This window comes from Diabrotica virgifera, chromosome 10 (assembly GCF_917563875.1).
Source record: "Diabrotica virgifera virgifera chromosome 10, PGI_DIABVI_V3a".
Classification (NCBI taxonomy): domain Eukaryota; kingdom Metazoa; phylum Arthropoda; class Insecta; order Coleoptera; family Chrysomelidae; genus Diabrotica; species Diabrotica virgifera.
In genome coordinates, this window is record NC_065452.1 from 63,827,451 (window position 1) to 63,836,856 (window position 9,406).

At 32.5% G+C, this 9,406-nt stretch overlaps 1 protein-coding gene across 2 annotated transcripts in view; it reads right to left on the bottom strand.

Annotated features, from left to right (window-relative positions):
- Positions 1 to 9,406, bottom strand: part of LOC114339116 (synaptic vesicle glycoprotein 2B) — a 99,744-nt gene that overhangs the window by 39,740 nt on the left and 50,598 nt on the right. The gene's annotated exons all lie outside the window — the stretch shown is intronic.

Sequence of the window (9,406 nt, forward strand, 5' to 3'; positions counted from 1 at the left end):
TACGTGACATCAACAATAAATTCTATGGAAAAATAATTGATTTAAATATTTTATCATGAGTAAAAGAATTTCTTATTTACTTATAGGTATACCTACCTAGATTTTAATACAATGGAAGAAAATACATATTTTTGTGTTTTTTGTATATTGTTTTGTTCATTCAACATTTGAACTAGCGACATTTGGAACCAGGTCCTCAAGGTCAAAATATAATTTAATCAAACGGATTAAAATATTTTCTCATAACTGCTACAAAGCAACAGGTTTAAGGTTCATCAAACTGCCGATTGTCTGTCTATACGAGTAGATGACCAAATGAAGAAATCATAGTAAAGCAACACAGGTACTTACTTTTATTGGATTTAAGGAGATGATATCTCTATTAAACTGTACTACAAGACACAAGGCTAAAAAGTTTATTTATAGATAAATTTTAGTAGAATATTTTATAATATTCTTCTTATCCATCAAAGTGTTTGTAGAAAATTTGCATAATGGGGTTTCTTCTCAAAATTTATTATAAAAATAATATTTGCCCAATTTATTCAGATGACTCTGTCATATATTGTTTGATAATCACTTTTCACGCTTCTTAGAAATCCATGGCATCAAATAAATATATATAGAACATTGCTTAAAAGGTAAAATATTAAAACTACATTAGACACATTTTGTAATTTTCAACTGGATATTTGATTACTCAAACCTAAGGAACTCAAGCACAAAATATATCAGCCTACCTATTGCAATCACTGAATCAGTAGACAGTAAAAGAAAAAAGCATAAGATAGACCTGCAAATTCCAAAATATTAACTGGGTATTAACAAGCAACACATTAAACTTACAACCAAAAATGGCATGATGTATTATGCTGGGAACAACGATCCGGCCCATCGCTATGGAGTCGCAATCTTGTTAGACAGAGAAACTAATAAATCAGTGATCAGCTTCACTCCTTATTCAGAGAGAATGATAATGGTTCAGTTGAAGACGACCATACAACAAATTAACTTAATTCAAGTATACGCACCAAATATCGTCAGAAACCAAATAGACTATATACTGGTCAAAAATAGTTACAAAAATTCAATTAAAGCAGTAAAGGCGTATCCCGGAGCAGATGTCAACTCAGATCATAACCCGCTGATAGCAGTAATGCACTTGAAACTCAAAAAGATAGTAAGACGTAAAAATAAACCATCACTTGATTATACGAAATTAAGAAAAACAGAAATACATCAAAAAATGATCCAACAAGTCAACTCAAATCTAACACAAGTAGAAGAAGAAATTTTAACATCAGAAGATGTCAATGAAAAATGGAATAAAATACAGAAGGCATTGCTAAAGGCTGGGGAAGAAAATTTAAAGCCTGCAAAGACAAATAAAAAGCAGAAGTGGATGACTTCGTAAATTCTAGCATTAATGGAAGAGAGGAGAAAAGCCAAAGGGAGAAATGAGCCAAAATACAAAGAACTACAAAATAAAATTAAAGTAGAGATAAAAAAGGCCATGGAAAGTGGTTAACAGAACAATGCAAAGAAATAGAAGAGTATGACAGAAAATACGACAGCTTTAACATGCATAAAAAATAAAAAAAAAATAACTAAAGTACCAAAAAGCGAGCACACTATGGAATACTTAAAGATGATAACGGTAAACTCATCGCAGACATCAAAGATAAATTAAGGTTTTGGCAGGAATACATAATGAAACTATTCGACGATGATAGAATGATACAAGAAGAACCACAGGAACAAACAGGACCGAAAATAATAATGTGCGAATTAGAACAGGCAATTAGAAATGCAAAGACCGCAAAAGCAGTTGGCCCAGATCAGATACCCACTGAGCTAATTAAATGCATTGACGAAGAAACACTGCATATACTTTTAGATCTGCTCAACAAGGTATATACAACAGGAGTAATACCCCAGGATTGGTTGCTGTCCACATTTGTAACACTACCAAAGTCAATAAATGCGACAGAATGCTCCCAGTACAGAACAATTTCTTTAATAAGCCACACACTTAAGATATTCCTCAAAATAATACTTGGGAGACTATACAAAAAATAGAGGAAGATATAGATGACACCCAGTTTGGTTTCAGAGGAGGACTAGGAACGAGAGAGGCTCTGTTCGCTTTTAACGTTCTCGCGCAAAGACGACTAGATATGAACCAAGATCTCTATGTCTGCTTTATACATGAATTATCAAAACGCTTTTGATAGAGTACGACATCAGAAACTCATAAAACTTTTGAAAGAGAGGAATGTGGACAGTCGAGATATACGGGTTATTATCAATCTGTACTGAAATCAAAAAGCAACGGTTAAAATCGAAAATGTCGAAACAGAGGCCATAAAAATCAAGAGAGGTGATAGACAGGGTTGCGTGTTGTCTCCATTGTTATCCAATCTGTACAGCGATAATAGGAAGCTATTTTTAAGGAAGAAATATCAGAGGAAGAACAGGGTATATCAATAAACGGAAAAATCTTGAACAACATAAGATTCGCAGACGACACCGCTATTTTTGCAGACAGTCTAGATGCACTGCAACTATTAGTAAATAGATTACATAAAAACCAAGTTTATGATTATTTCTAAGCAACATACAGTAGGAAGGTTGGATATCGAGGGAAAACAAGTAGAAAGAGTGAATAACTACAAATATCTGGGAACCTGTGTAAATGAAAACAATGACCAGGGTAGAGAAATCAGGACACGCATTGAAATTGCAAGACAAGCATTTATAAAAATAAAAAAGATGTTTGTTAATCGAGACCTTCCTCTGGAGTTGAGGATAAGAGCCTTAACATGCTACGTGTTTTCGACTTTGTTGTATGGAGTGGAAAGCTGGACACTAAAAGTAGAAAATATAAAGAAGTTGGAAGCCTTTGAGATGTGGTGCTATAGAAGGATTTTGAAAATACCATGGATCCAACGAGTTACAAATGCAGAAGTGTTAAGAAGGCTGCAAAAGGATTGTGAGGTGATAAAGAACATCAAAACAAGAAATCTAGAATATTTAGGCCACATTACCAGAGGTGCGAAATATGAGATATTAAGGCTCATAATGCAAGGTAAAATAAAGGGTAAAAGATATATAGGTAGAAGAAGAATTTCCTGGCTGAAAAACTTAAAAGAGTGGTATAGTTGCAGCTCAGTAGATCTTTTCAGAGCAGCCGCCAATAAGGTACGGATAGCTGTGATGATAGGCAACCTCCGAAAGGAGAAGGAACTACAAGAAGAAGAATTATACGTTTTATTTCTATGTCTGGATCTAGCTGCTGGTCCATTATCACAGTTTTCAAATATGTCATTTTGTGACCTTTCTCAACTTGGATTCCATTTAATCGAAGCTCTGCAATCTGGATATGGGTAAAAACTAAAAATTTGGTCTTGTTTGAGTTTATTTCAATGCACATTTTTCCTCTCCTACCTCGTGAATACGATCAAGCAGAATTTAGAGACTCAATATTATCTGAAAGAATTAGAATTACTGTATCGTCTTCGTATCTAATCACATTAAGTAGTTCCCCGTTGATTTTTATTCCGTATGGATGTCTCTCAAATGCCTTTTGAAACAAATGGTCCGAGTAAACATTGAACAATGTTGACTGGCGACAAAATTCAACCTTGTCTGACTCCTCGTTGTACGGAGATTTCATCGGTGTAGTTATCTTCAATTTTTGCGATAGCAGTTTGATTCCAGTACAAATTTTTAATGACACACGAATATCTTTGTCATCTATTCCTATATTTTTCAGTACCTGCATTAATTTTACATGTTGTACTTGTTGTCCACGAACCATGCAAATACATCTTTTCTTTGGTCACGGCATTTGTGTAATAGGACGATTAGCGCAAAAAGTGCCTCCCTGGTTCCCATAGCATTTATAAAACAAAATTAGGAATCTTCGAGATCTTCTTCGCATTTGCGTCTAATTCTGTTGTGAAGTATTCTTAGGAAAATCTTAAGAGTGTGGCTCATTAGGCTAATTAATCGATATTCTGAGCATTTTCTTGCATTGTGTTTTTTAGGAACTGCGATAAAGATAGATTTGAGCCAATCTGGGAATCATCCTGTGTTATAATATTGCCTTAAAAAGTTTTACTACTACTTTTATGTTCATCATCATCTATTATTTTCAGCAACTCAGTTGGTGTATCATCTGGACCACAAGCTTTTATTTTAGCATTTTTTTATAGCGTGTTCTACCTCGCATTTTATAATTTCTGGGCCATCAGTACAATTTTTTTAGAATTCGGTAATATTATTTTCCATATTCCATTTGCCATTCTTTTCTTATTTTATTCTCATTTACAATCATTTTGTTGTTATTATCAACAAGTACAGAGGGAACTCGTTTTTTAAATATGTTGCTGATTGTTTTTAGTTTTTTGTGGACATTAAATATATATATATATATATATATATATATATATATATATATATATATATATATATATATTGCAATTTAAAAAGAAGTCCGGCCAAGAGTATCTTTCGGACATATTAGTCTATTAGCACACAAAAATAATTGTTACTACCTCAAGCACCAGTAAACAAACAAGTTTTTTTCGATAATATAATCAATTTTTTAACAATATGAATTATTTATCAAGTAATCTTTATTTTAATAAAAGTGGTATAGAACAAAAATATTCAACAGCGAAATTTTATCCTCGGCCTAAATTTAGCTCAACGCCATCAAAAGTTACACGGTTTTTGGTTTTAAAAATTTTATAAATTTTCAGATATTTTCAGACTTTAGAATTTCAGATTCAAAGGTTCAAAAAAGATAAAAAAAACGTCTTATAAAAGTCTAAAACAGACCAGTGTCTGACTGACAGCAAAGCAAATCTCTATTAGGTTTAAAAGAAAGACTAGACACTTGGAAAACACATTTGAAAATTTTGGAGATATAACACCGTTAACAACAGGGAATGACAAACATGACCTACGAATAACTTCAAAGAAAATAGATCTATTACAAGAAAAATCAGATAATAAAGCTGTAGGACCTGACAAGTTTTGTGCAGAATTCTTGAAACTTAGATGAGCAAGGAATGAAATGGTAAAAACAAATCACGGAAGGAAGTGATAGTTCTGAAGAAAAGGAAAACTGTAAATCTTCAACATGAAAATAAACTTCATATGTTTCCTTCCATTCTAGGACACATGTTGCCTGTAATTTTATTTTATCTATAATTTATCCTGACACATGAGTTCCCCTAAAGTAATGATGACCTTGTTAATACTTAGTTTTTCTGCGATGGTGTTGTGGATAGAGAATTATCAAAATATATTGACCGTGGCCGCAATTTAGTGGGTATTCTATTGAAAATTCAACATAATCCATAAAGTGTGTCTAATTCGAAAATAATTTAATATTGTTAATACATAATATTATTGCAGAGGTCGTGGACAGGAATCGATTAAAATTTAATAAAGCTTTAACCAAAATCTATCGTGTAGAACAAAGTAGAAATAAAAGACTAAACGTGTATTTTTAAGAAAACTGATAATATGTACTACTACTGCTAGCTTATTGTATTATAAATAAACTATGGAAACGAACAAAAAAACTACGAGGCTTATTGAAATCCAAAAACAATCGAGAATATTTATCAGAAGTAACCGATGGGGTACATCTATCGATACCATGGACAGGAAGAAGAGGAAGAGGAAGCCCTCAGATGTGATGGAAGGGCGATATCGTAAAAGCTGCAAGAACTCATTAAAAAAGCGTAGCCAAGGGCAGACAGATATGGAAAGATTTGGGGAAGGCTTATGTTCAAAGCTGGATAGAAATGGACTAAAGAAGATGAAGTGACTAAGACAGGCATACTTCTTCCCCTCTCATGTTTGTTACTATCACATTTAGATCAATGATGATTCAATGTTTTTTATTATACACGGTGTCCTGAAAATATTGGTCATAAATTATACCACACATTCTGGGGTCAAAAATAGTTCGATTGAACCTAACTTACCTTAGTACAAATGTGCTCATAAAAAAAGTTACAGTCCTTTAAAGTTACAAAATGAAAATAGATTTTTTTCAATATATCGAAAACTATTAGAGATTTTTTATTGAAAATTGACTCTTATGACAGGAACATCTTAAAACACAATTATAGTGAAGTTTGTCCACCCCATAAAAATATTTTATGGGGGTTTTGTTCCCTTAAACTCCCCCCCCCCCCGCCCAAGCTTTTGTGTACGTTCCAATTAATTCATTATTGTGGTCTTTTCGGCACACCCTGTATATTATGTCACAGTGTTTTCGATCGAGCTTCCCATAGCTAGATTTATTTATGGATGCCTTATAGCCGATGTTGCTCAAAGACTGTTGTCTTCGGGCCTCACGAGACCATTACTTGTTTTTTAAACAACAAAATAGCTATCAGCTATTTATGGTGCTTAGGTATACCATGTAATATGCAAATAATATGTAAAATAATTTTTTGATCTTCACCCAAAACTAATAAAAACTATGAGATCTGTATATTCCTCTTATCTCGAGACAACTATAGCAATTCTATCGAGTAGCTAAATCTATAAATGTCGTCAAGGACCTTATACATATAAACTTGTGCTCTAAAATGAACCCATAAAAAAATGCATTGTAATTTAAATATCTAAAAATATAATCTTTCAATGATTACGATCTATTAAAAGACCCGAGTAAAATGGAAAAAAGGCTGAAATGAATTCTTTGATGAACTATAAGAGAAGAAGAAAAAGAAGTATCTAGAGCTATAGTTATTGAAAAAAGGCTTTATTGCTATTGAAGAAATAATTAAACAAATAAGTAAATTTGAAAATGAGGAGATATGAGGTTTCAGATAGCTGGACGTATCGGTTTTGCAAGAGGTACTGATTTTAAAAAAGCATTTGACAAAGTGAGATATGAAAAATTAATCCAAATTATAAAGACAAAAAACATAGACAAAAGGGACTTGAATAATAACAAACTTTTACTGGAAATAAAGAGCACAAATTGTAATATCTACAAATAAAATCTACGTTACGACAGATAATGACGTTTTTACTAAAAAATCCGCCGAAAATGGAAAGCCAATGAAAAAAGTACTTTTAATTTTATATAGGTACATAATGCTTCTTTCGGAGCCTTATTTCATTTAACTAAATGTGTTGCTAGTTACCAACAAGAAATAAGTAGCAGCTTCAGTGTTGATATAAAAGAAATAAATCTGTGTTTCCATATTCGATTTGAACGATCCTTAATTGGGGTCAACGAGGCAATAAATTCATTAGTTTTGCTATCGACTAGTATCAAAATATTAAATATTTAAGTTATACTCGATTTGTGAATACATCAATAAATAACACAAAGCGATCAGATTAATTATTGGAAATATAGCAACAGATAGCAATTAATTGTTTATTGAATATTTTCACTGAGAATATTCACTGACAGACTAAGGGCCGGTTGTTCGAACGCTAATCAAAACTGATCATTATCAAATATTTAATTACAATTATATTTGATTAAGCGTACTTCTGACAGATGTCGCATTTTGAGGTTATGTTGACTGATTTATTTTATTATTTTGGTTTTAATTTAAAATAAAACATAATTAAACTCTTTCTGATGTTAATTTCTTGTTTTTACTTACAAATCAATAATAATAATAAGCAATTTTTAATAATTTAAGAGCTGCGGCTATATTTTAATTACTGTTTTACCTACAATCAATAACTGATTAGTGTTTTACATGTATTTTTCATGTCGCGATTTGATTCCCATCAAGAAAATTGATTACAATAAATGATTGATTATAATCAACTTCTTGATTAGCGTTCGAACAACCGGCCCTTACAGTAAACCGAAATATACACCACTGTAATGGAGATTCTGTGGAAGAAATATGGAAAAACTTCAAAGAGGTCATGATGAAGACAGCAGACGAAACAATTGGGCTGAAAAAAAGTGAAAATAAAAAATGGATAACTAAAGACACGTTACAGCTTATAGAAGAAAGAAAGAAAATCAAGAAAGATATATTGCAAAAAGAAGGAACAACGGAAGAAAAGATCCTTGAAAGAAAATACAAAGCAAAAAACACAGAAGTGAAAAAAGCATCTAGAAAAGATAAAAGGAATTACATAAACGAAATGCTAAAATCAGCAGAAAAGCAGCACAAGATAATGATCTACAAACACATACACGATTATACGAAACCTAACAGGCAATCGAGTAAGAAATGTAAGAGAAATAATAAAAGATAAACAAGGAAAATTAATTAAATCTGAGAATGAAATAACTCAAAGATGGAGAGAATACTTCGAAGAAATATATGCCAAACATGACCGAAACCAAGAATTGGATGATCTGGATGATTAAATTGAAATACAAGAATTAGAGGTTAACACTGGGACAATTACAAGAGAAGAAATTGCTAACGCACTTAATGGCAAATCCGCAGAAACAGATAATGTACCTATCGACCTGATACAATCAGACACCGAACAAGCCATAGATATGCTACATAAACTTCTAAATAAAATATGGACCAATGAAGAACTGCCCCAAGAATGGAAAGAGGGACTGATAATCAAAATACCAAAGAAGGGAGATCTGAGTAACTGTTAAAATTGGAGTGCAATATCTCTATTAAGCGCCACATCCAAGGTGCTAACAAAAATTCTGCTCGAAAGAATGAAAGAAGAACTGGACAAGAAACTGAGGAGTAACCAAGCAGGCTTTCGTGCCAAACGCTCCACTATATATCACATATGCACCTTAAGAATCATCCTAGAACGAACTAATGAGTGGCAGAAAAACATAAATGTAAGTTTTATCGACTTTGAAAAGCTTTCGACCGAGTCAATAGAGAACAAATGTGGAAAATTTTAAGACAGTATGGACTACCAACAAAAATTATTAACCTGATCAAACTGTTTTATGATGGGTATAAAGCTAGACTAGAATACGAGGGAGTGATCACAGAAGAAATAACTATTGAAAGCGGTGTTAAACAAGGTTGTATCATATCTCCTACTTTGTTCCTTATCTTGGTAGACTGGATTATGAGTAAAGTAACATATGATCGGACAGGCATTAGATGGAACCTGTTTAATCAGATTGAAGATCTTGAATTTGCTGACGACGCGCGACGTCTGCCTGTTAACAGAACACAGAACTCATATGCAAACAAAAGTCGATAAGCTAACACAGTACTCTGACATGATTGGTCTCCGGATAAATGCAGAGAAGACAAAAATCTTAAAAAATGATAACCCGCAAATTAATAAAATAAAAATAAAAGACAAAGAAAGTGAAGAAGTAAAGAAAGTCACTTATTTGGGATCAATCATGGAAAGAAAAAGAGGATGCATGAAAGACATACGAGCAAGAATAACGAAT